This window comes from Rana temporaria, chromosome 8, assembly GCF_905171775.1.
Source record: "Rana temporaria chromosome 8, aRanTem1.1, whole genome shotgun sequence".
NCBI classification, from domain to species: domain Eukaryota; kingdom Metazoa; phylum Chordata; class Amphibia; order Anura; family Ranidae; genus Rana; species Rana temporaria.
The window spans coordinates 148,846,090-148,866,987 of record NC_053496.1 but is presented as its reverse complement, the minus strand read 5'-3'; the positions used below and the strand labels follow the sequence as shown (position 1 = coordinate 148,866,987).

At 43.7% G+C, this 20,898-nt stretch overlaps 1 protein-coding gene across 5 annotated transcripts in view; it reads left to right on the top strand.

The window, feature by feature from the left end:
- Nucleotides 1-20,898, top strand: part of TNKS1BP1 (tankyrase 1 binding protein 1) — a 411,008-nt gene that overhangs the window by 99,466 nt on the left and 290,644 nt on the right. The gene's annotated exons all lie outside the window — the stretch shown is intronic.

Below are 20,898 nucleotides of genomic sequence, written 5' to 3'. Positions count from 1 at the left end.
TGGCATCAAGTTACCATCCAAAATTTGCTGACATTTTATTGAATCCATTTTTCCTTCTACTCGTGAAATGTTCCCTGTGCCACTGGCTGCAATACAACCCCAAAGCATAATTGATCCACCCCATGCTTAACAGTTGGACAGAGGTTCTTTCATTAAATTCTGTGCCCATTCTTCTCCAAACGTACCTTTGCTCATTTCGGCCAAAAAGTTATATTTTAACCTCATCGGTCCACAGAACTTGTTTCCAAAACGCATCAGGCTTGTCTATATGTTCATTTGCAAAGTTCAAACGCTGATTTTTGTGGTGAGGACGTAGAAGAGGTTTTCTTCTGATGACTCTTCCATGAAGACCATATTTGTACAAGTATCTCTTTATAGTGGAATAGTGTACCACAACTCCAGTGTCTGCCAGATCTTTCTGGAGGGATCGTGCAGTCAAACGTCGGTTTTGAATTGCTTTTCTCACAATCCTGCGAGCTGTTCTGTTGGATATTTTTCTTGGTCTTCCAGATTTTGCTTTAACTTCCTCTGTTCCTGATGATTGCCATTTCTTAATTACATTCCGAACATATATATAGCTTTCCCCAGCTTTGTGAGCGTCAACTATTTTCAGTTTCAGTTTTCTAGACAACTGCTTAGAAGAACCCATGGTGCTGATTGTTGGGGCAAGGTCAGATGAGTCTGGGCATTTAAAACCTTTGAGATTGACATCACCTGGTCTTCCCAGACGATGATTGAGAACAATCCATGACACTGGCAGGTCTCAGCTTTGCAAAGGGGGCAAGGCATGCTATAAATTCTGCCCAAACTTTTGCAGATGCCATTTTTTTGTTTTCTGTAATTTTGAAAGTGTAAATGATGGAAATAAAATCTAACTTTTTTGACATATTATAAGAATGTCTAATCTGTAATTTAATGCCTTTTGGAGATTTTTCCATCTTTCCTTGGCTTCGTTATGCACATTAATACAAATTTTTACCTGGGGTGCCCAAACTTTCGATCCCCACTGTGTGTGTATATATATATATATATATATATATATATATATATATATATACTGTATATTGTGGCAGCAGGCAGGTTAAATTCCCTGGTTGCATCCAGGATGCAGTATATATATTCCCTAGGCTCAGGCTTTATGCCAGTTTATACCTCTAGGGGGAGTGCTGGGAGTCCTGCTGCAAGACTTGATGGGCCCAGCTGAATTAGGTGGGCTCATTGGGTCCTCTACAAAAACTCCCAGCATGCACAGAGATATGCTCCAACCTGGAACCAGATCTGTGTGATTAGTCTGGGGAGGGTGATCTCTGTGCGGTGAGCCTGTGTGGCTGTTGCTAAGAGATTTAAAAAGCAGGGAGTCAGGGACTGGGGCAGCACAAGGCTGTACCCAGTTGTTAGTTAGGGACACCAATGTTTATAGCGAGCAGGTCAAGTTGACCAGGATTTATTTTTGTATTTCTTTTGTTTTCTGTCATATCTTTATTTGTATATAGTTCTAATAAAACCACATCTTTTTGTTTTCCTCCTACCACTGTCTGCTGTGCCTAGTGTTTTTGTGTGCTGAACCCTTCCAGGGGGTCACACACACCCGCAGCCGGGCTAACCCCTCACAATATATATATATTGTATGGGGTTAGCTCGGTAGCGGGGGTGTGTGACCCTCTGGATGGGTTCACTACACACGGAACTATACAGAAAGGCAGTCGAAGACGGTTGAAAACAAAGATTTTGGTTTATTCTTCCATCTTGCTGGAAACAAGTGCAAGCATCCAAACAGCATAAACAAAATCAAACATAAAATAAACCTACCTTATAAAAGTCTACCTTCACCACACATGAACCTATCTATGGAGTCTGGCACAGCCTTTTGCTGGGCAGACACTGCTGGTCATACTGCAGAAAAACAATAGTCTTTTTGATTTTTATCACACAGAAAAATCAACAACACCTCACCTCTTCAGAAGTATTTCTGTTACTATTTATTCTCCTCTTGGTCTCTTTGTTCTGTGCTATCCACTTCAATGGGGCATGATCCGTCACCAGTTCAAACTGTCTACCCACGAGGTAGTACCGGAGAGAATCCAAAGCCCATTTCACAGCCAAACATTCTTAATGGTGGCATAATTCTCCTCATGGGCCTTCAACTTTCGGCTGAGGTACATAACAGGGTGTTCCGCCCCCTTGATAATCTGGAACAGTACAGCTCCTAATCCCACATTTGACGCATCTGTCTGGACCACAAAGTCCTGTGAAAAATCAGGCGAATTTAAAACTAGCGGACTACATAAGGCCTGTTTTAACGCCTGAAAAGCTGTTTCTGCTTTGAGAGTCCATTTGGTCATTACAGACTCCTTCCCTTTGGTCAAATTGGTCAGGGGAGCAGCCAGTGAGGCAAAATGGGGGATAAAGAGGCGATAATAGACCACGATCCCCAAAAATGCACAAACCTGTTTCTTGTTGGTGGGACGTGGCCAATCCTGAATAGCCTCAACTTTGTTTATTTGGGGCTTGATTAGACCTCTTCCAATGGTATACCCCAGATACTTTGCCTCTTCTAGCCCAAGGGTACATTTGTTTGGATTGGCTGTAAACCCGGCTTTCCAGATGGAATCCAACACAGCCTGAACTTTTGGTAAGTGTGAGTCCCAATCCTCACTGTGGATGACAATGTCATCGAGGTATGCAGCAGCAAAGGCTCAATGAGGCTGAAGGGTCTTATCCATGGTGCGTTGAAATGTGGCGGGAGCATTCTGTAACCCAAAAGGCATCCTCCGATATTGGAAAGATCCGTCTGGAGTTACAAATGCTGTTTTTTCCCTGGCCGACTCCGAGAGAGGAATTTGCCAATAACCCTTGGTCAGGTCTAACGTCTTCATGTACCGGGCAGTGCCTAGGCGATCAATTAGTTCATCTATGCGGGGCATAGGATAGGTGTCAAACTTAGCGATTTTATTCAGGTGGCGAAAGTCATTACAAAACCGCCAACTTCCATCTGGTTTGGGCACTAAGACAATGGGACTGGACCAATCACTATTTGACTCTTCTATCACCCCCAACTCAAGCATTTTTTTTACTTCCTGGCGAAATGCCTCTCGCCGGGCTTCTGGAATTCTATAAGGCTTCAACTTGACCTTATCCCCTGATGTGGTGATAATGTCATGTTCAACTCCGGAGACCCAACCTGGCAGGTCTGAAAACTTCTCCTTATTACGGAGCACAAATTCTTTAACATCCTGTTGCTGAGTTTTGGATAGAGTCTCCGCTATCCCAACTTCAGGGACAGCCAGGTTAAATGGAGCAGAAAATCGGGTAGTCTTAGCGACAGGGGCGTTGCTAGGTGGCAAAAAGACCAGGGGCTTCAGCCCGACGCTGCCACGGGGGGGGGGATTGTCCGGGGTGGCCGTGGCACTGGGTTTTTTGGCTGGGTGGTGGGGTTGTGTGGCGGGGGGGTAAGTTCACTTGCTGGTTGCTTAGCAGTGCCCATCAATTTTGACCACTTATCTCACCTACCTGACACACTGACCTACATACACTGACCTAGCTACCTGACATACATACACTGACCTCACCTTACCTGACATACATACACTGACCTCACCTTACCTGACATACATACACTGACCTCACCTTACCTGACATACATACACTGACCTCACCTTACCTGACATACATACACTGACTTCACCTTACCTGACATACATACACTGACCTCACCTACCTGACATACATACACTGACTTCACCTACCTGACATACATACACTGACCTCACCTACCTGACATACATACACTGACCTCACCTACCTGACATACATACACTGACCTCACCTACCTGACATACATACACTGACCTCACCTTACCTGACATACATACACTGACCTCGCCTACCTGACATACATACACTGACCTCACCTACCTGACATACATACACTGACCTCACCTTACCTGACATACATACACTGACCTCACCTTACCTGACATACATACACTGACCTCACCTTACCTGACATACATACACTGACCTCACCTTACCTGACATACATACACTGACCTCACCTTACCTGACATACATACACTGACCTCACCTTACCTGACATACATACACTGACCTCACCTACTTGACATACATACACTGACTTCACCTACCTGACATACATACACTGACCTCACCTACCTGACATACATACACTGACCTCACCTACCTGACATACATACACTGACCTCACCTACCTGACATACATACACTGACCTCACCTTACCTGACATACATACACTGACCTCACCTTACCTGACATACATACACTGACCTCACCTTACCTGACATACATACACTGACTTCACCTTACCTGACATACATACACTGACCTCACCTACCTGACATACATACACTGACTTCACCTACCTGACATACATACACTGACTTCACCTACCTGACATACATACACTGACCTCACCTACCTGACATACATACACTGACCTCACCTACCTGACATACATACACTGACCTCACCTACCTGACATACATACACTGACCTCACCTTACCTGACATACATACACTGACCTCGCCTACCTGACATACATACACTGACCTCACCTACCTGACATACATACACTGACCTCACCTTACCTGACATACATACACTGACCTCACCTTACCTGACATACATACACTGACCTCACCTTACCTGACATACATACACTGACCTCACCTTACCTGACATACATACACTGACCTCACCTTACCTGACATACATACACTGACCTCACCTTACCTGACATACATACACTGACCTCACCTTACCTGACATACATACACTGACCTCACCTTACCTGACATACATACACTGACCTCACCTTACCTGACATACATACACTGACCTCACCTTACCTGACATACATACACTGACCTCACCTACCTGACATACATACACTGACTTCACCTACCTGACATACATACACTGACCTCACCTACCTGACATACATACACTGACCTCACCTACCTGACATACATACACTGACCTCACCTACCTGACATACATACACTGACCTCACCTTACCTGACATACATACACTGACCTCACCTACCTGACATACATACACTGACCTCACCTACCTGACCAGGAGACAGACTTTGTGTGTCTAGGTGTCCTGCAGTTCAGTTCAGCCTCAGGAGTAGTATGCGGTGTGCAGCATGTGTCACAGCAGACAGCCAGAGGAGGAGAGGAGACTGCTTGGATTTTATTGCCTGCACAGGCAGCAGGCACAAGGAGGTATGGAGTCTCCATAATGGAGAAGACTCTTCTGCTCAGGGAGGGAGAAGGCTGCAGGCTGGGACAGGGAAGGCTCCTCTTACCTTTGGCTGGTCGGGTCGGTGCGCAGCGGCTGCAGCAGTTGTCAGTGCGGAGACTCCTCCGGCAGATCGCGATCCTCCTCGGCTCCGGCTCTTTCCCTCTCTCTCTCCCCGGATCGCAATGAGAGAGCTGGGGCTGGAGTTGAGCAGCGCGCATGGATCTGTGTTGTGATGTGGCGGCGGCGGCTGCGGGTTTGGAAATTCCCGCCTTCTGGAGCCGGTGGCGCGTATGATGGACGTCACACATCCCACGGTTGGACATTGGACCACTGGGACGTCCATCATATGTTCTGCAGGCTCCGGAAGGCGGGACCTGTGACTCGGCGGATCAGTTTGCTCCCTGCTCGGTGGCGTTCGGGGCTAAACATTGAATGGTGCCTTTTTGAGACTCGGGGCTTTTCGGGCTCACATTCGGGGCCCCAGCCCCCCTAGCCCGGGCCTAACGACGCCCCTGCTTAGCGACCAAGGACTCTCTATTCTTCCATGGTTTCAGCAAGTTCATGTGATAGAGCTGCTCAGGTTTTCGTCTTCCCGGTTGGCTAATTTTATAATTCACCACCCCCATTTTCTCCAACACTTCATAGGGACCTTGCCATTTGGCTAGGAATTTACTTTCAACCGTGGGGACCAGCACCAACACCCTATCACCAGGTGCAAAGGAAGGGACCTGGACCCTACGATTGTAAATCCTTTGTTGAGCCAATTGGGCTTGGGCTAAATGTTCCTTCACAATCGGCATCACTTGGGCAATTCTATCTTGCATTTGGGCCACATGTTCAATCACACTTTGATGAGGGGAACACTCACTCTCCCATGTTCCTGTGGCAATGTCCAGTAGGCCCCCGGGGGTGCCTCCCATACAGTAGCTCAAACGGAGAGAACCCTGTGGACGATTGGGGAACCTCTCTTATGGCAAACAGATAAGTGAGCAGATAATTCCAATTCTTTCCGTCTTTATTCACCACCTTCCTCAACATTTGTTTTAAGGTTTTATTAAACCTTTCCACTAACCCGTCTGTTTGAGGGTGATATACTGATGTTCGTAATTGGGTCACTTTCAGGAGTTTACAAAGTTCTTTGGTCACCCTAGACATAAACGGGGTGCCCTGGTCAGTTAGGACCTCCTTGGGAAGACCCACACGGCTGAAAACCTGAAATAACTCTTTGGAAATTGTTTTAGCAGAGGTGTTTCGGAGAGCAATAGCTTCTGGGTAACGGGTGGCATAGTCCATTATTACCAAGATGTGCTGGTTCCCTCTAGTGGACTTCAGTAAGAGGCCAACCAAGTCCATGGCGATCCTCTCAAAAGGGACCTCGATAATGGGCAGGGGTACCAACGGACTGCGGAAATGTGGCATGGGTGCAGTAATCTGACATACTGGACAGGAAGAGCAGTACAATTACACTTCCTTAGTGATCCCAGGCCAATAAAACCTCTGGGTGATCCTCTCCCGGGTTTTTTCTGCTCCCAAATGTCCCCCAAGAATGTGCCCATGGGCCAGTTCCAAAACCATCTTGCGGTACGGTTTAGGCACTACCAGTTGCTCAATGGTGTCCTCTATCCTCTGTGACACTCGATATAACAGGTCCCTTTAAATAATAAAGTAAGGGAGGGCAACCCTCTCGTCAGGGTTAACTAACTCCCCATCTATCTTCACTACATTCTCCCTGGCTCTTAGCAATGTGGGGTCCCTCAATTGCTCAGTGATAACATTTTCTTTGTGCACCTTGAGGTCATCAAACCCTATCGGCCGCTGTTCCTCTTGTGAGGTAGCAGGCTCCTCCCTAGGGACTGGTGTTTCCCCTGCTAGGACTGAGAATGGAAACTCAGGCGAATCCTCACAGTTAGAGGTTTCTGGAGTAGATGGTTCAGGCTCAGAAGAACCACCTACTGGGTAATCTGGGCAGTCCCAGAGTTTCCAGAATTTGGGGAAATCCCTTCCCACAATGGCGTCATGTGGCAGTTTGGGAACTAAACCCACCTGGTGACACAAGTTACTGAGGGAGGTTTCAAAGGAAACCGTAGTCGCCGGATATTTTTGAGTGTCCCCATGTACACAAACTACAGCCATTTTCCTAGGATGTAAGGTTTTTCCCACCACTAGATCACTTTTCACTAAGGTGACCAGGCTACCTGAATCCAACAATACCACAACATCTTTACCATCTAAGCACATTCTACATAAAGGTTTCTCATTTTCCTTTACTGCAGTGCATGTGGTTGCAAAAAGGGACTGTCGTCTCTCTGTCAGAAAGTCACACTGCATGGGTTCATCACCCGCTGGGCAAACCGCTGCTCCATGTCCCTCTTCCCGGCAACGGTAACAAATCAACCTTCTGGTCCTCTCCTGTGGGATAGGTCTTCCAGGCCGCTCTCGCCAAACATTAGCAGTAGTCCCGATAATTCCTCTAGTTGCTCTTTGGTCCCTCTCTCCACCCCCATCCCTTGATGCAGTCTTACCTATAGGTGGGGAGGGTCTGGTCTTGGGGTGAAAAGTCTGTGCGTCTCTGGTGGAAGAGGACAAATTCTCTGTGGTTAGGTACCTTTCGACCAGGTCTACAAGTTTGTCTGCGGTTTCCGGACCACCATGGTTCACCCATTTCTGCAGGGTGTTAGGAAGAGACCTAAGAAATTTGTCCATGACTACTCGCTCCACAATTTTTGGTCCGGACAGAGTTTCTGGCTGCAGCCATTTCCTAGCCAAATGGATGAGGTCATACATCTGCGACCGAGGTGGCTTCCTCAGCTGATAACTTCAATTGTAGACCCGCTGAGCACGGACATCCAGGGTTACACCAAAACGTGCCAATATTTCCTCTTTTAACTGATCATAGTTTTTCGCGTCTGCCAGCTCCAAATCAAAATATGCCTTATGGGCTTCTCCAGATAATAGGGGGGCCACTAGTCCAGCCCACTGTTTTTTAGGCCAACTCTCTCTTTCCGCTGCTCTCTCAAACGTGGTCAGAAACATCTCAGGGTCCTCATCTGCAGTCATCTTTGGCAATAAGTGTCTTACCCGAAAAGTCGGTATGTTACTGGCCTGACTCCCAACCTCGGCCTGCTGTCTCTGAAGCTGTTTCACGATGGCCTCCATTTGCTGTTGGTGTCTCTGTTCCAAGCCTGCAATGCTCTCTTGGTGAGCTTGTTGTTGAGCTGCAATGCTCTCTTGGTGAGCTGCAATGCTCTCTTGATGAGCTTGTTGTTGAGCTGCAATGCTCTCTTGGTGAGCTGCAAGGCTCTCTTGGTGAACCTGTTGTTGAGCTGCGTGAGCCTGTTGTTGAGCTGCCAGGCTCCGCTGCAAACCTGCATTTGTCTGCTGTTGATTTGCATTTGCTAAAGCCAGCTGTTTCAGTATCTCCTCCATTTTGAGATTACTTTAACTGCTCGCGGCACTCCACCATGTGTACGTGGTTAGCTCGGTAGCGGGGGTGTGTGACCCTCTGGATGGGTTCACTACACACGGAACTATACAGAAAGGCAGTCGAAGACGGTTGAAAACAAAGATTTTGGTTTATTCTTCCATCTTGCTGGAAACAAGTGCAAGCATCCAAACAGCATAAACAAAATCAAATATAAGATAAACCCTGGCCACTTGGGGCGTCTACTTTCCACACAGGAACCTATCTATGGAGTTCTCGCACAGCCTATTGCTGGGCAGACACTGCTGGTCATACAGCAGAAAAACAATAGTCTTTTTGATTTTTATCACACAGAAATCAACACCTCACCTCTTCAGAAGTATTTCTGTTACTGCACTCCTTCACTCAGAAAGCCTCAGGATGCAGCAATCAGTGGTAATCCTCTGGATTACTTATAGAGGCCTTAATTGCCTCATACTGAACAGCTGAAGTTTTTCCAACGCCCTTAAACCTTTCTGGCTACTTCTGCAGCCGACACTCGATAATAATCGGTGTATTGTCTAAACAAGGCAGAAATGTATCTCCCGTCTGTGACAACACCCACAGATTTACCTGACTTCCTGTCACAATATATATACAGTATATATTCCATTCAACAGTCTGTAACTGACTGTAACATATAGCACAGCATACAAAGTGCAGTGCAGTTTGGAATATATAGTGTAAAGCACAGCCCACAGACTCCATGGCATCATAACAGTAGCTCACTTTTGTAGCAAACTGACCTCTACAAAATAAAAATATAATTACTTAAAGGAGAAGTATGGCCAAAGCTTTTTTGGTCATACTTCTTCTGTGGGTCTCTTGTAAGTTCACTTAGTTCTGCACCCTTGTGCCCCAGATGTTGTCACAGAACTGGTCCAGGCTTTGCAGGGATCCCAACAATAATGTCAGGATCCTAGGCTGACTGCTGAGAGCCTGAGCTAGTAGTTTCCACCACCAGCACAGCCCAGGGCTCCAGCGAGCACTGGGTGGGCAGAGCACAGATTGTTGTCTGACTGGATCGATACGTTTTTTTTTTTTTACGGTATCCCATACCTCTCATTTAAACCAACTTAGTAAAGTCCTGTCTGCATTATTTGTTAGCCTATTAGAATAAACTATAACAGCCAAAATGTGTTTTTAGCGGGAGTTTTTTCAGAAAAATATATTGTAGCCAATGGTAAGGTGGTTTTTAGAATTTAAACTTTAACTCCGGGCAAAAAACAATTTTGGGCTATTATGTAGTAATCTTGTGAGGAAGGCTACATTCTTTTCTCAGTAGCAGGTTTTCAAACATCTTGAGCAGCTTCCAATTTTAGGCCCTGTATTTTAGCTGCTTGAAGGAAACTTTAAAGCTTTTGTTAATGGACAGTACAATGTAGACCTTGAAAATAAAAAAAGGGAAATAAATAGTGTGGGGGTTTCCCTTATTGTTCAACCAAACCCTTATCCAGGCATGCAGCATTAGTGGCCAAGAATCAGAGGGCAGAGAGTGAGTGGCCTGCTACCTGTACCATACCAGGCCATATGTCATTCAACATTGTAAGGGGTACTTTGCAAAGGGAGGTGGAAAAGTCCTGGTGACATCAGTGACCAATTACAACACAAAATATGGTCAGTGATATCACTACTGATTTCTGACCCTGTGTTTACATTACTGTAGCACCCGGGGTTTGTCATTAAGACCCTGTTTCACACTGAAATGCTCCTAAACTGCCATTAAAACACTGAGCGTTTTTGAAGAGCTTTTCAGGCCCTTTGAAGAGCTTTCCATTTATTTCAATGGGGAGAGGCATTTTTTCATGGCCCTGCCAGCCCACTGCCCCAGTGTGAAAGCATTTATTGATTTTAATGGAAATAGGTTTTCGTGAGCTTTTAAGGCACTTTTTTTTTGCGTGAAAGCGATGATTGGTGTGCAGCAGGGCACATTCTTTTTGAATTTGACAATAGATTTTGATTCAATGCAATGCAATAATCAGCTGACTTATGTTAAATATTAAAGTGGCTCCTGTCAGAGGGAGAGGAGAAATAATTACAAATACATATGTAAGGGTAAAGGGGGAGTCCCAAACCCCCGCTGTGTTGGATCCCCCTGCCCCCCCCCCCATTCTTTCTCTCTGAAGAAGTACACAGTGGAGAATTATTGAAATAATAACATCATGATGAACTAAGGAGAAGAGGAAATATATATAACACTCATATTATGACTGACAATCTCTTTTGGATGGTGTTTTTTTTTTCTCCTCTTGAATGATGGAACTCAACCCAAATTGGTCAGTTGACCAAATAGGATAATGGATGGAAATATATAAAAATCCCGTCTGGGTCATTTGTATGAACTTTATTTAATTTATTTATTATTTAAGAAGGGGACTAGATAAAATAGGGATAAATTATCATATTTGTTATTTTTGGTTATAATGATCAATCCCTAGTTATGGTTTTTGAAATATTTAAATATTTAAAAGTTAATTAGGTAGTGGGGGGCGGAGGAAGGAGTAGGGGGAGTTAAAAGGTGGATAGGTTTCACATAAAAATCACATTAAGGGAATAGAAGAGGTATAGAAGGGAGGGGATGATTTTTCTCTTGGTTTTTTTTTTTTTTTTTTTGTGTTTTTGGATGGGAAGCGGTGTGAGAAGGCTTTCCCTTATAAGGTGATGGGGGGGGGGTGTAATAACACAAATACGATAACACAGAGGACACAGAGAGGGAGGGGAGTACATAGGGGTGGGAGGGAGGGGGGAGTAGGAGAAGGAATATGTGATATTATAATACAATAACACAGTTATATAAAAAAAAAAATATATATATACTGTATATATATATTTTTATGTTTTGATTGTGGATGGAAAGCAGCGTGAGAAGGCTTTCCCCTATAACACTAACACTGGGGAGGAATTGGAAGGGGGGAGGGAGGAGAAGGTGGGGGGGGGTAATAACACAAGATGATTAGGGGGTGGGAGGGGAGGGGGGAGGGCATGGGTAGGGTATATATATATATATATATATATATATATATAAAAAGGGATGGGATTTTTTTCTTCTTCTTCTTCTTTTCCCCTCTAATACTTTTGATAGAATCCCATTAGGGTAAAGGATTGGGGGCCAGATCCACAAAAGGGATACGACGGCGTATCTACTGATACGCCGTCGTATCAGTGTTTCTATCTTTGGAACTGATCCACAGAATCAGTTTCCAAAAGATAGGGAGAAGATCCGACATGTGTAAGGGACTTACACTGTCGGATCTTAGGATGCAGTACCGCATCCGCCGCTGGGGGCATTTCCAGTCGAAATGCCGCTTCGGGTATGCAAATTAGCACTTACGGAGATCGACAAAGTTTTTACACTTCGTTTTTTCTCCATAAGTATTAGTTTGCAATCGTAAAATTAGGGCTGCTTTTACAAGGCCTAAACTGTTTAGGCCTTGTAAAAGTAGACCCTTCTATCCCGCGTCGCCGTCTTTTTTTTTTCAAAAAATTTTTTCCCCGCCGCAACTCGTATTTTTTTTTATGCCCGTCGCGATTCCCAAAACCCGGCGCAACGTAAAACCGCACTAAGCATGTCGGGAAAAATGACGTCGTGAGCATGCGCAGTACGGCCGGCGCGGGAGCGCGCCTAATTTAAATGGTACTCGCCCCATTTGAATAGGAACGCCTTGCGCCAGCCGGATTTAAGTTACACAGCCGAAAATTTCTAGGTAAGTGCTTTGTGGATCGGGCACTTAGGTAGAAATTTTGCGGCAGTGTAACTTAAATGGCAATATTGAAGTTACGGCGGCTGGCTGTGGATCTGGCCCTGGGTTCCCATCTTAAAAAGGGAAGGAGGAAGGAAATTTGGAAAGAGGGGAGAATAGATAAGGAATATAGAAGTTAAAATAGATAATAAGATGCATAATATTACAACGTATGATGTATATATAAGGGTGTACATATAAGAGATGGATTTGTATTGAGACTCTGGTGAGAGGAAGAGAGAAGAGGAAAGAATAGGGAGGGATAAATGGGAGGGGGAGGGAGGGCAACCGGGGGACGAGATAAGAATGAGGGATATTAGGGAAAATTACATGTAATAAAGAATAAAGATTTCCTCTCCTTTCTCTCTCTCATTTAGAGCCTTATTGAGCTGTATTGAGATATATGCTATTATGCTATTACTAGATATGATGTATATAATAGGTGTCATTTTCTTGGAATGCTCAGGCCTGTGGCAGTTGTGCCCAACCTTGGCCCCTCAATAGGTTAACACTAAAGAATTGGTTTGATCAGAGATTGAGTAAATAAAGTAGAATAGCTTTAGAAGTCCCCGGGAGGCCTTTTGCTTTCCGTGGAGCTCTAAGATAGGTAGGGAGAGGGGAGGGTAGGGAATAGGGGTGTTTTTTTCTTTTTTTCCTCCCTCTCTTTCTCCCCTGTGTGTCCTGGTCCATCTATCCTCTGGTATTTTTTTTTTGCTCTGGGTAACAGAGATTGGGTACAATGGAATCTTTGTTAATTATGTTGTTTAATGTAAGGGGATTAGATATCCCCGAAAAAAGTTGGATATTATTACAGGACCTCAAGAGACAGCATTCATTCATTTCATTCAGGAAACCCATTTTAAGGAAAAAAAAATGTCCATGCTGAGGAATAGAGATTATTCAGTGGTGTACCATGCAACTATCCCAGTCTCTAAAACAAAGGGTGTATCAATTTTGATATCTAATAGGGTGGCCTGGGTCCACAGAGATTTCTTGATAGACGGGGAAGGAAGATATCTGTTTATAAAAGTAACAATTGGAGGGATAGGAGTGACGTTGGCGTCCTACTATGCCCCCAATATACAATAAGAAGTATATGTTCAAAAAATGATGAAAAGATTAGTGAAATTCACAGAAGGGCAGGAGAGAGGGAGGAGATCTCAATGTTCCGTTAATACCTTGTGAGGATACTTCATCAGGGACATCATCAGTACCACCTAAAGTAAGGAAGGAGATTACAAAGGCAATGATAGAAGCAAAAACGGTGAACATATTGCGAATGCTGCATCCGAAGGAAAGAGATTTTTCTTGTTATTCTAAATATCATAAGGTATATTCACGAATAGATGTTTTTTTTATTCCTCACAAACAATGACATTCAGCCAGGGAAACCACTATTGGTATGATCACCTGTCAGAACATGCACCAATCTTTCTGAGATATGATTTGGCAGAGAGAAATCATTCAGCACCAATAATGTGGGAACCTAATGAAAGCTTACTGCAGAACCCAATGGTGATGGAGGATATTCGGAAAGAGGTGAAATGGTTCTTTCAGGTGAATGATAATTCAGAAATTACACTGGGAGTAATTTGGGAAACACATAAAGCTGTAATACGAGGTGTACTGATTAAACATGGAGCAAGGATTAAGAAAGAGAGACGTTTAATTAACAGGAAAGATTCAAACCCTAGAGGCACGACATAAACATTCCCAGACTAAGGAAGTAGAACGGGAATTATTAGAAACCCAACGACAGGTGAGTGAGCTACTACAATATAGAGCCAAAATGGCATTACAATTGTCTAATTGTGGAAGACAATTAGCAAGAGCCTTACGGGAAATATAGACAAGGACATACAGTTGTATTCAAAATTATTCAACCCCCACTGAAATTGATTGTTTTGCCCAGTTTGACATTGATTTTGATCATTCAGTCATCCTGCTTACAATTAAATCAAAGAGGCACGTGTAGGTCAGACAAATATAACATAACCTTTATAATGAAATAACCACAAATGTCTTTTCTGTGCTCACATCATTATCAGTTTTATTCAACCCCCAATTGACATTCAATCTTAGTACTTAGTACAACATCCTTTAACAGTTTTAACAGCTTTTAAACTTAAAGCATAGCTTGACACAAGTGTCTTGCAGCGATCTACGGATATCTTCGCCCATTCGTCATGGGCAAAAGCCTCCAGTTCAGTCACATTCTTAGGCTTGCGCACTGCAACTGCTTTCTTTAAGTCCCACCAGAGGTTCTCAATCGGAATTTAAGTCTGGTGACTGCGATGGCCACTCCAAAATGTTCCAGCCTTTAATCTGCAACCATGCTCTAGTGGACTTGGAGGTATGCTTGGGATCATTGTCCTGTTGAAAGGTCCAACGTCTCCCAAGCCTCAGGTTTGTGACAGACTGCATCACATTGTTATCCACTATCTCCTGGTACTGAAGAGAATTCATGGTACCTTGCACACGCTGAAGCTTCCCTGTACCTGCAGAAGCAAAACAGCCCCAAAGCATGATTGACCCCCCGCCATGCTTCACAGTAGGCAAGGTGTTCTTTTCATCATAGGCCTTGTTCTTCCTCCTCCAAACATAGAGTTGATCCATGGGCCCAAACACTTCTAATTTTGTTTCATCAGTCCACAGAACACAATCCCAAAACTTCTGTGGTTTGTCCACATGATTTTTGCATACTGCAGTCGACTCTTCTTATTCTTTGGAGACAGCAAGGGGGTGCGCCTGGGAGTTCTGGCATGGAGGCCTTCATTACGCAGTGTGCGCCGTATTGTCTGAGCAGAAACTTCAGTACCCACATCTGACAAATCTTTTCTCAGTTCCTCATCAGTCACAAGGGGATTTTTCTCCACTCTATGCTTCAGGTAGCGCTCAGTAGTCAAAGTCAGCATCTTCTTTCTGCCACGACCAGGTAGCGTTTCAACAGTGCCCTTTGCCTTGAATTTGCGAATGATGCTTCCTATGGTGTCTCTTGGTATGTTTAACATCTTTGCAATCTTCTTATAGCCATTGCCCTTCCTGTGAAGAGTAATCACCTCTTCTCTTGTCTTCCCCGACCATTCTCTTGACTTCACCATGTTTGTAACCACACCAGTAAATGTCTAGAAGGAGTGGAGTATCACAGTCAGTTTAAAGCTGCCTGATTGGTGCTTATTAGGCTTTATTGCTGCTCCCTGACATCCACAGGTGTTTTCAATACCTGATTGAAAACACTTCAATGAACCTCTGTTCTTCAGAGTGGTAGTCTTTAAGGGGTTGAGTAATTGTGTAAATGAAGAATTCACAAAATAAACATTTACTACTGTATTACAAAACCAATTGATGTCATTTTAGTTGCATATGGTTCTTTAAGAAGTCCTTGTAGGATTTCATTCTGAATACAATTACAAATGTACACTAAATTCCCTAAAACCCTTTACAGCATTGGGGGGTTGAATAATTTTGAACACAACTGTATATACCCTTGGTTAAAACGAAAGATGGGACTGAGATTCAATTACCTGGAAAAATTGCAGAGGAATTTGGCGACTACTACTCCTCACTTTATAACCTAAAATTGAATGAGCCAGATCAAGTAGAGATGGAGGAATATTTATTTCAAGTGGTATGCCGAGTCTGACGATAGAGGTTGGTCAAGAGTTGCAGTCGCCAATAACATTGAAAGAAGTTCAAAATACAGTAAAAGTAGCAAAAGTAGGCAAAGCACCAGGACCAGATGGATTTACAGCACAGTACTATAAGACATTTATTTCTGAGTTGGGACCTTATATGGTCAGAATGTTTAACGAACTGGGGGATACAGCTACCTTTCATCCAGAGACAGTGAAAGCTACAATTTCAGTGATACCAAAAGAGGGTAAGGATCCACAACAATGTAGTAGTTATAGGCCAATATCATTGCTGAACGCTGATTTGAAAGTATTTAGTAAGATAATAGCCCTAAGGCTACAACAGCAACTTCCCTTCTTGATTCATCAGGACCAAGTTGGATTTATACCAACAAGAGAAGCAAGGGATAATACCATCAAGGCCCTAAATTTGATGCATATAGCCAACTCGACTAAGACACCCTGCGTCTTTCTTGATGCAGAGAAGGCCTTTGGGTGGGATGGGGGTTTATGTTTTTGGTTCTACGATATATAAAAGTTGGAGAGAAAACTATTAATTGGATTGCGAGTATGTATAAAGGACCCACAGCGCAAGTGAAAGTAAATGGAGTTGTCTCCCCCCATTTTGAAATAGCAAATGGGACAAGACAAGAAAGTTTGTTGTCCCCTTTGATATTTGCATTAAGCTTGGAGCCCCTTCTTTGTAGAATTCGGTTAAATAAAGATATTAGGGGAATTGAAATTGTGGGATTACAGCATATAGTCGCAGCATATGCAGACGATATGCTGTTTGTAATGACAAATCCAATTGTTTCACTCCCAAATTTGCTTAAAGCGGGGGTTCCACGGTCCGGATGTTTTTTTTTTTTTCTTAATTCAACTCTTACTATGTTATTAAAATTGTACTCACATCTTTCATGTTTCTAGTGCCCCGCATTCATCCTTGGCATGAAATCTGTCTTTATAAAAAGTTATTCTTGCCGTTTCCATTTTGCTTGTGGGCAGCGTGAAGCCCATAAGCAAATGCTTCCGGGAATTCGATCCGCCATCATCACGTGATGAGTAAAATCCCACGATATTTCGTGAATCTGCCTTATGACTTGTCTCCTGGGAAGCGTGACGCTGTGCTGCCAGGAGACACTGGGGTGCTTGGAAATTAAATGACACGCCCACTCCCGCGGGAGGGATACCCGGAAATGCCTGTATTGTCTGTATTTTATTCATTTAAAAAATTTGCGATAGCGGACTTTTTCATTTACTTATTATGCCGGTCTTAATAAGCTGCAGTTTCTATTGAGGGTGAACCTCCGCTTTAAGGAAATTGAGCTATATGGTCGTCTTTCGTATTTCAAAATAAATTACACAAAGTCAGAAGCAATCCCGAAGAAGATGATGGAATCAGTAAGGCAAAGCTATAAATTCAAATGGTCAGATCAAGGGCTGAAGTATTTAGGGACTATGGGCCAGATTCACGAACAATTACGGCGGCGTAACGTATCCCCTTTACGTTACTCCGCCGCAAGTTTTCATCGTAAGTGCTTGATTCACAAAGCACTTGCATGTAAACTTGCGGCAGGGTAGCGTAAAGCCGTCCGGCGCAAGCCCGCCTAATTCAAATGGGGCGTGTACCATTTAAATTAGGCGCGTTCCTGCGCCGAACGTTCTGCGCATGCTCCATTAGGAAAATTTCCCGCCCTGCTTTGTGCGAAATTACGGCGCCCCGACGTGTTTTTTGAATGGCGACGTGCGTTACATCTTTTTGTATTCCCGGACGTCTTACGCAAAAAAAAAAAAAAAATATGAAATTCGACGCGGGAACGACGGCCATACTTTAACATGGCTGGTCTAAATCTAAGCCATGAAATAGCAGGCTTAAGTTTGTGACGGGAAAAACCGACTAGCGACGACGTAAGAGAATGCGACGAACGCGCGTACCTTCGTGGATCGCCGTAAACAGCTAATTTGCATACCCGACGCAGAAAAAAGATGCAAACTTCACCCATCGGTCGCCGAAGTATTGCATCCTAAGATCCAAAGGCGTACGAAGCCAAAAGCCGTTGTATCTTTGTTTGTGAATTACAAATAAAGATACAACGCGGCAAATTTGAAAGTACGCCGGAGTATCAGAAGATACTCCGGCGTACTTTTTCTGTGAATCTGGCCCTTTGAGTTCAATTTCGTACCAATATTAAGTAAAGTGAGTGGACTACTGGAGAAATAGCACAGGGGAATGTTTTCATGGTTTGGAAGAAGCAATATAATTAAGATGAATATCCTACCAAAGATCCTGTACCTTCTCCAGGCAGTCCCAATTGCAATACCAAGAATATTTTTTAGACATATCCAAACATTATTCATGAAATTTATTTGGGCAGGAAAACAACTGAGGATTAAGAGGACATTGTTATCTTTATCAAAACAGTATGGAGGGTTGGCTGTCCCTAATGTATATAAGTATTATCAAGTAGTGCATTTAGGAAGAGTACTGGACTGGTGCCGACATAGGGACATGAAAATCTGGCCAAATTTAGAACAAGCGCAAATTAAGCAGAGCCCCCTGGTGTTATAAAAATATTACAAATAATACTAAGATGCATCCAATAATAGGGCCCACATTACGAGTATGTCAAAATCTTTTTTCTGGGGATAAAATATCGACATGTAATTCACCATTGATGCCTATATTAGGTAATCCCCAATTTATACCAGGTATACAAAAAGGACCTTTTGCTTTATAAATGGAACGAGGACTGTTTCAGGCCTCGCATTTTATGGTCTCAGGTAATTGGCCAACAATGCAGGAGCTGATGCAGAAGAATGGCCCGTTCCAACTTGATTTTTGGCAAGCAGCACAAATAAGACATTTCTTAAGTGCGGTAGGGGCACCAAATAGGCTTGACCAAAGTCTAACACCATTTGAGAAACAATGTATGGAAAAATAACCAATAATGCATGCAGTATCTAGAATGTATGGGTTGTTGACTAAGCCATTGGAGAATTTTCAGTTGCCCTTTTTTCATAGATGGAAATTAGACCTTGGGAGGACTTTCCGGGAATCTCAAAAAATTTAAATGATAAATGCATTATTTAAGACAGCAACATGTAAAAAAATGCATGAAACAAATTACAAAATCATCTCACAGTGGTACAGAACCCCGGAAAGACTCCATAGATTCTTCCCAAAGGTGACAGGGAATGTTGGAGATGCCAGACAGAACAGGGTAGTATGCTACATATTTTCTGATCCTGCTCTAGAATTAGGGAATTTTGGAAGGAGGTCATTCAAAGATTTAGTGAAGCAGAAATACCAGAGGATCCAGCATTTTTTCTTTTGCATTTATCGGAGAGTTCTGGGGATACATATAGGAATTCCATTCTGTGTCACTTAGTGAATGCTGCTATGCATACCACCTAAATGGAAACAGAGACAACCTCCTACTATGAGTATGTGGTATCAAAAAGTGGAGGAGGTGAACAGGATGGAAGACCTAATATGGACAAGCAGGAAAAAGAGAGAAATCTATTTAAAAATTTGGTCACCATGGAATGATTTCATTGCCTCGGGAGAGGGCGGATGGAGGGGACTGAGGGGGAGAGAGAGAGGAGATGTTGGGGGGTGGGTCTGTGTCTGGGGGGGTTCTCCCTTTTATTTTTATTTTTTGTTGTTGTTTATTTTTGGGGGGGTTATAGGTAGAAGAGCGAAAGGGGACTGCAAATAGGAAGGAGCAGATGGAATACTCTTGGACAGAAGCTGAGTAGGAAGTGCTATGGGGTTGCGCCCCCCCCCCCCAGGCTTAATAATAGGAGAAGATATGAGAGGAGGGGAGTAGAGGAGGAAGCAGTACTTTTAGTAGTTTTGTCATTATTACTATTATATAAAAAAAATATTTTGCTTCCCCCCTCACAACCATCTGGATGATTACTGTGACCCAGATTAGGAGCCGCACTAGCCCCGCCCCCCCCCCCCCGACCCGGGCCCTGAGGGGATATTACTCTAGGGGGAGGGAGTTAGTGTGAAGGGTGGAAACTGAATGTATCAATTTATTATTTGTAATTTGAATGAAGAACAGGATGATATATTTAGTTTGTACGAGGGTGATCTATCGACTCTATTTGTTGTATATGTTAATGAGATTTGGTTTCCTGTATAAATTAAAAAGTGAAAAATAAAGAAATGTAAGATTTTGATTCCTGGATGACATGATTGCTGATGGATTTACATAGGGGAGCACTAATGTTTTATTTATTTTTTGTGTATTGGAATTAAATTACTTCCAAATGATAGGTGTTTATTTTTTGAGGAAAGAGTAATAAAAGGTAACTCTATACTTATTCTTCTGGGAGGGGGTTGATACCTACAGGCCACTGGGGCTTCAAGATTTCATTAAAGCGGGAGTTCACCCATTTAAAAAAAAAAAAAAAAAATCTCCCCTTAGCTTCCTGCTCGTTCGGTCTAGGGGAATCGGCTATTTATATTAAAATATGAGCTGTACTTACCCGTTTTCGAGCTGCATCTTCTTCCGTCGCTTCCGGGTATGGGTCTTCGGGAGCGGGCGTTCCTTCTTGATTGACATTCTTCCGAGAGGCTTCCGACGGTCGCATCCATCGCGTCACTCGTAGCCGAAAGAAGCCGAACGTCGGTGCGGCTCTATACTGCGCCTGCGCACCGACGTTCGGCTTCTTTCGGAAAATCGTGACGCGATGGATGCGACCGTCGGAAGCCTCTCGGAAACCTGTCAATCAAGAAGGAACGCCCATTCCCGAAGCCCATACCCGG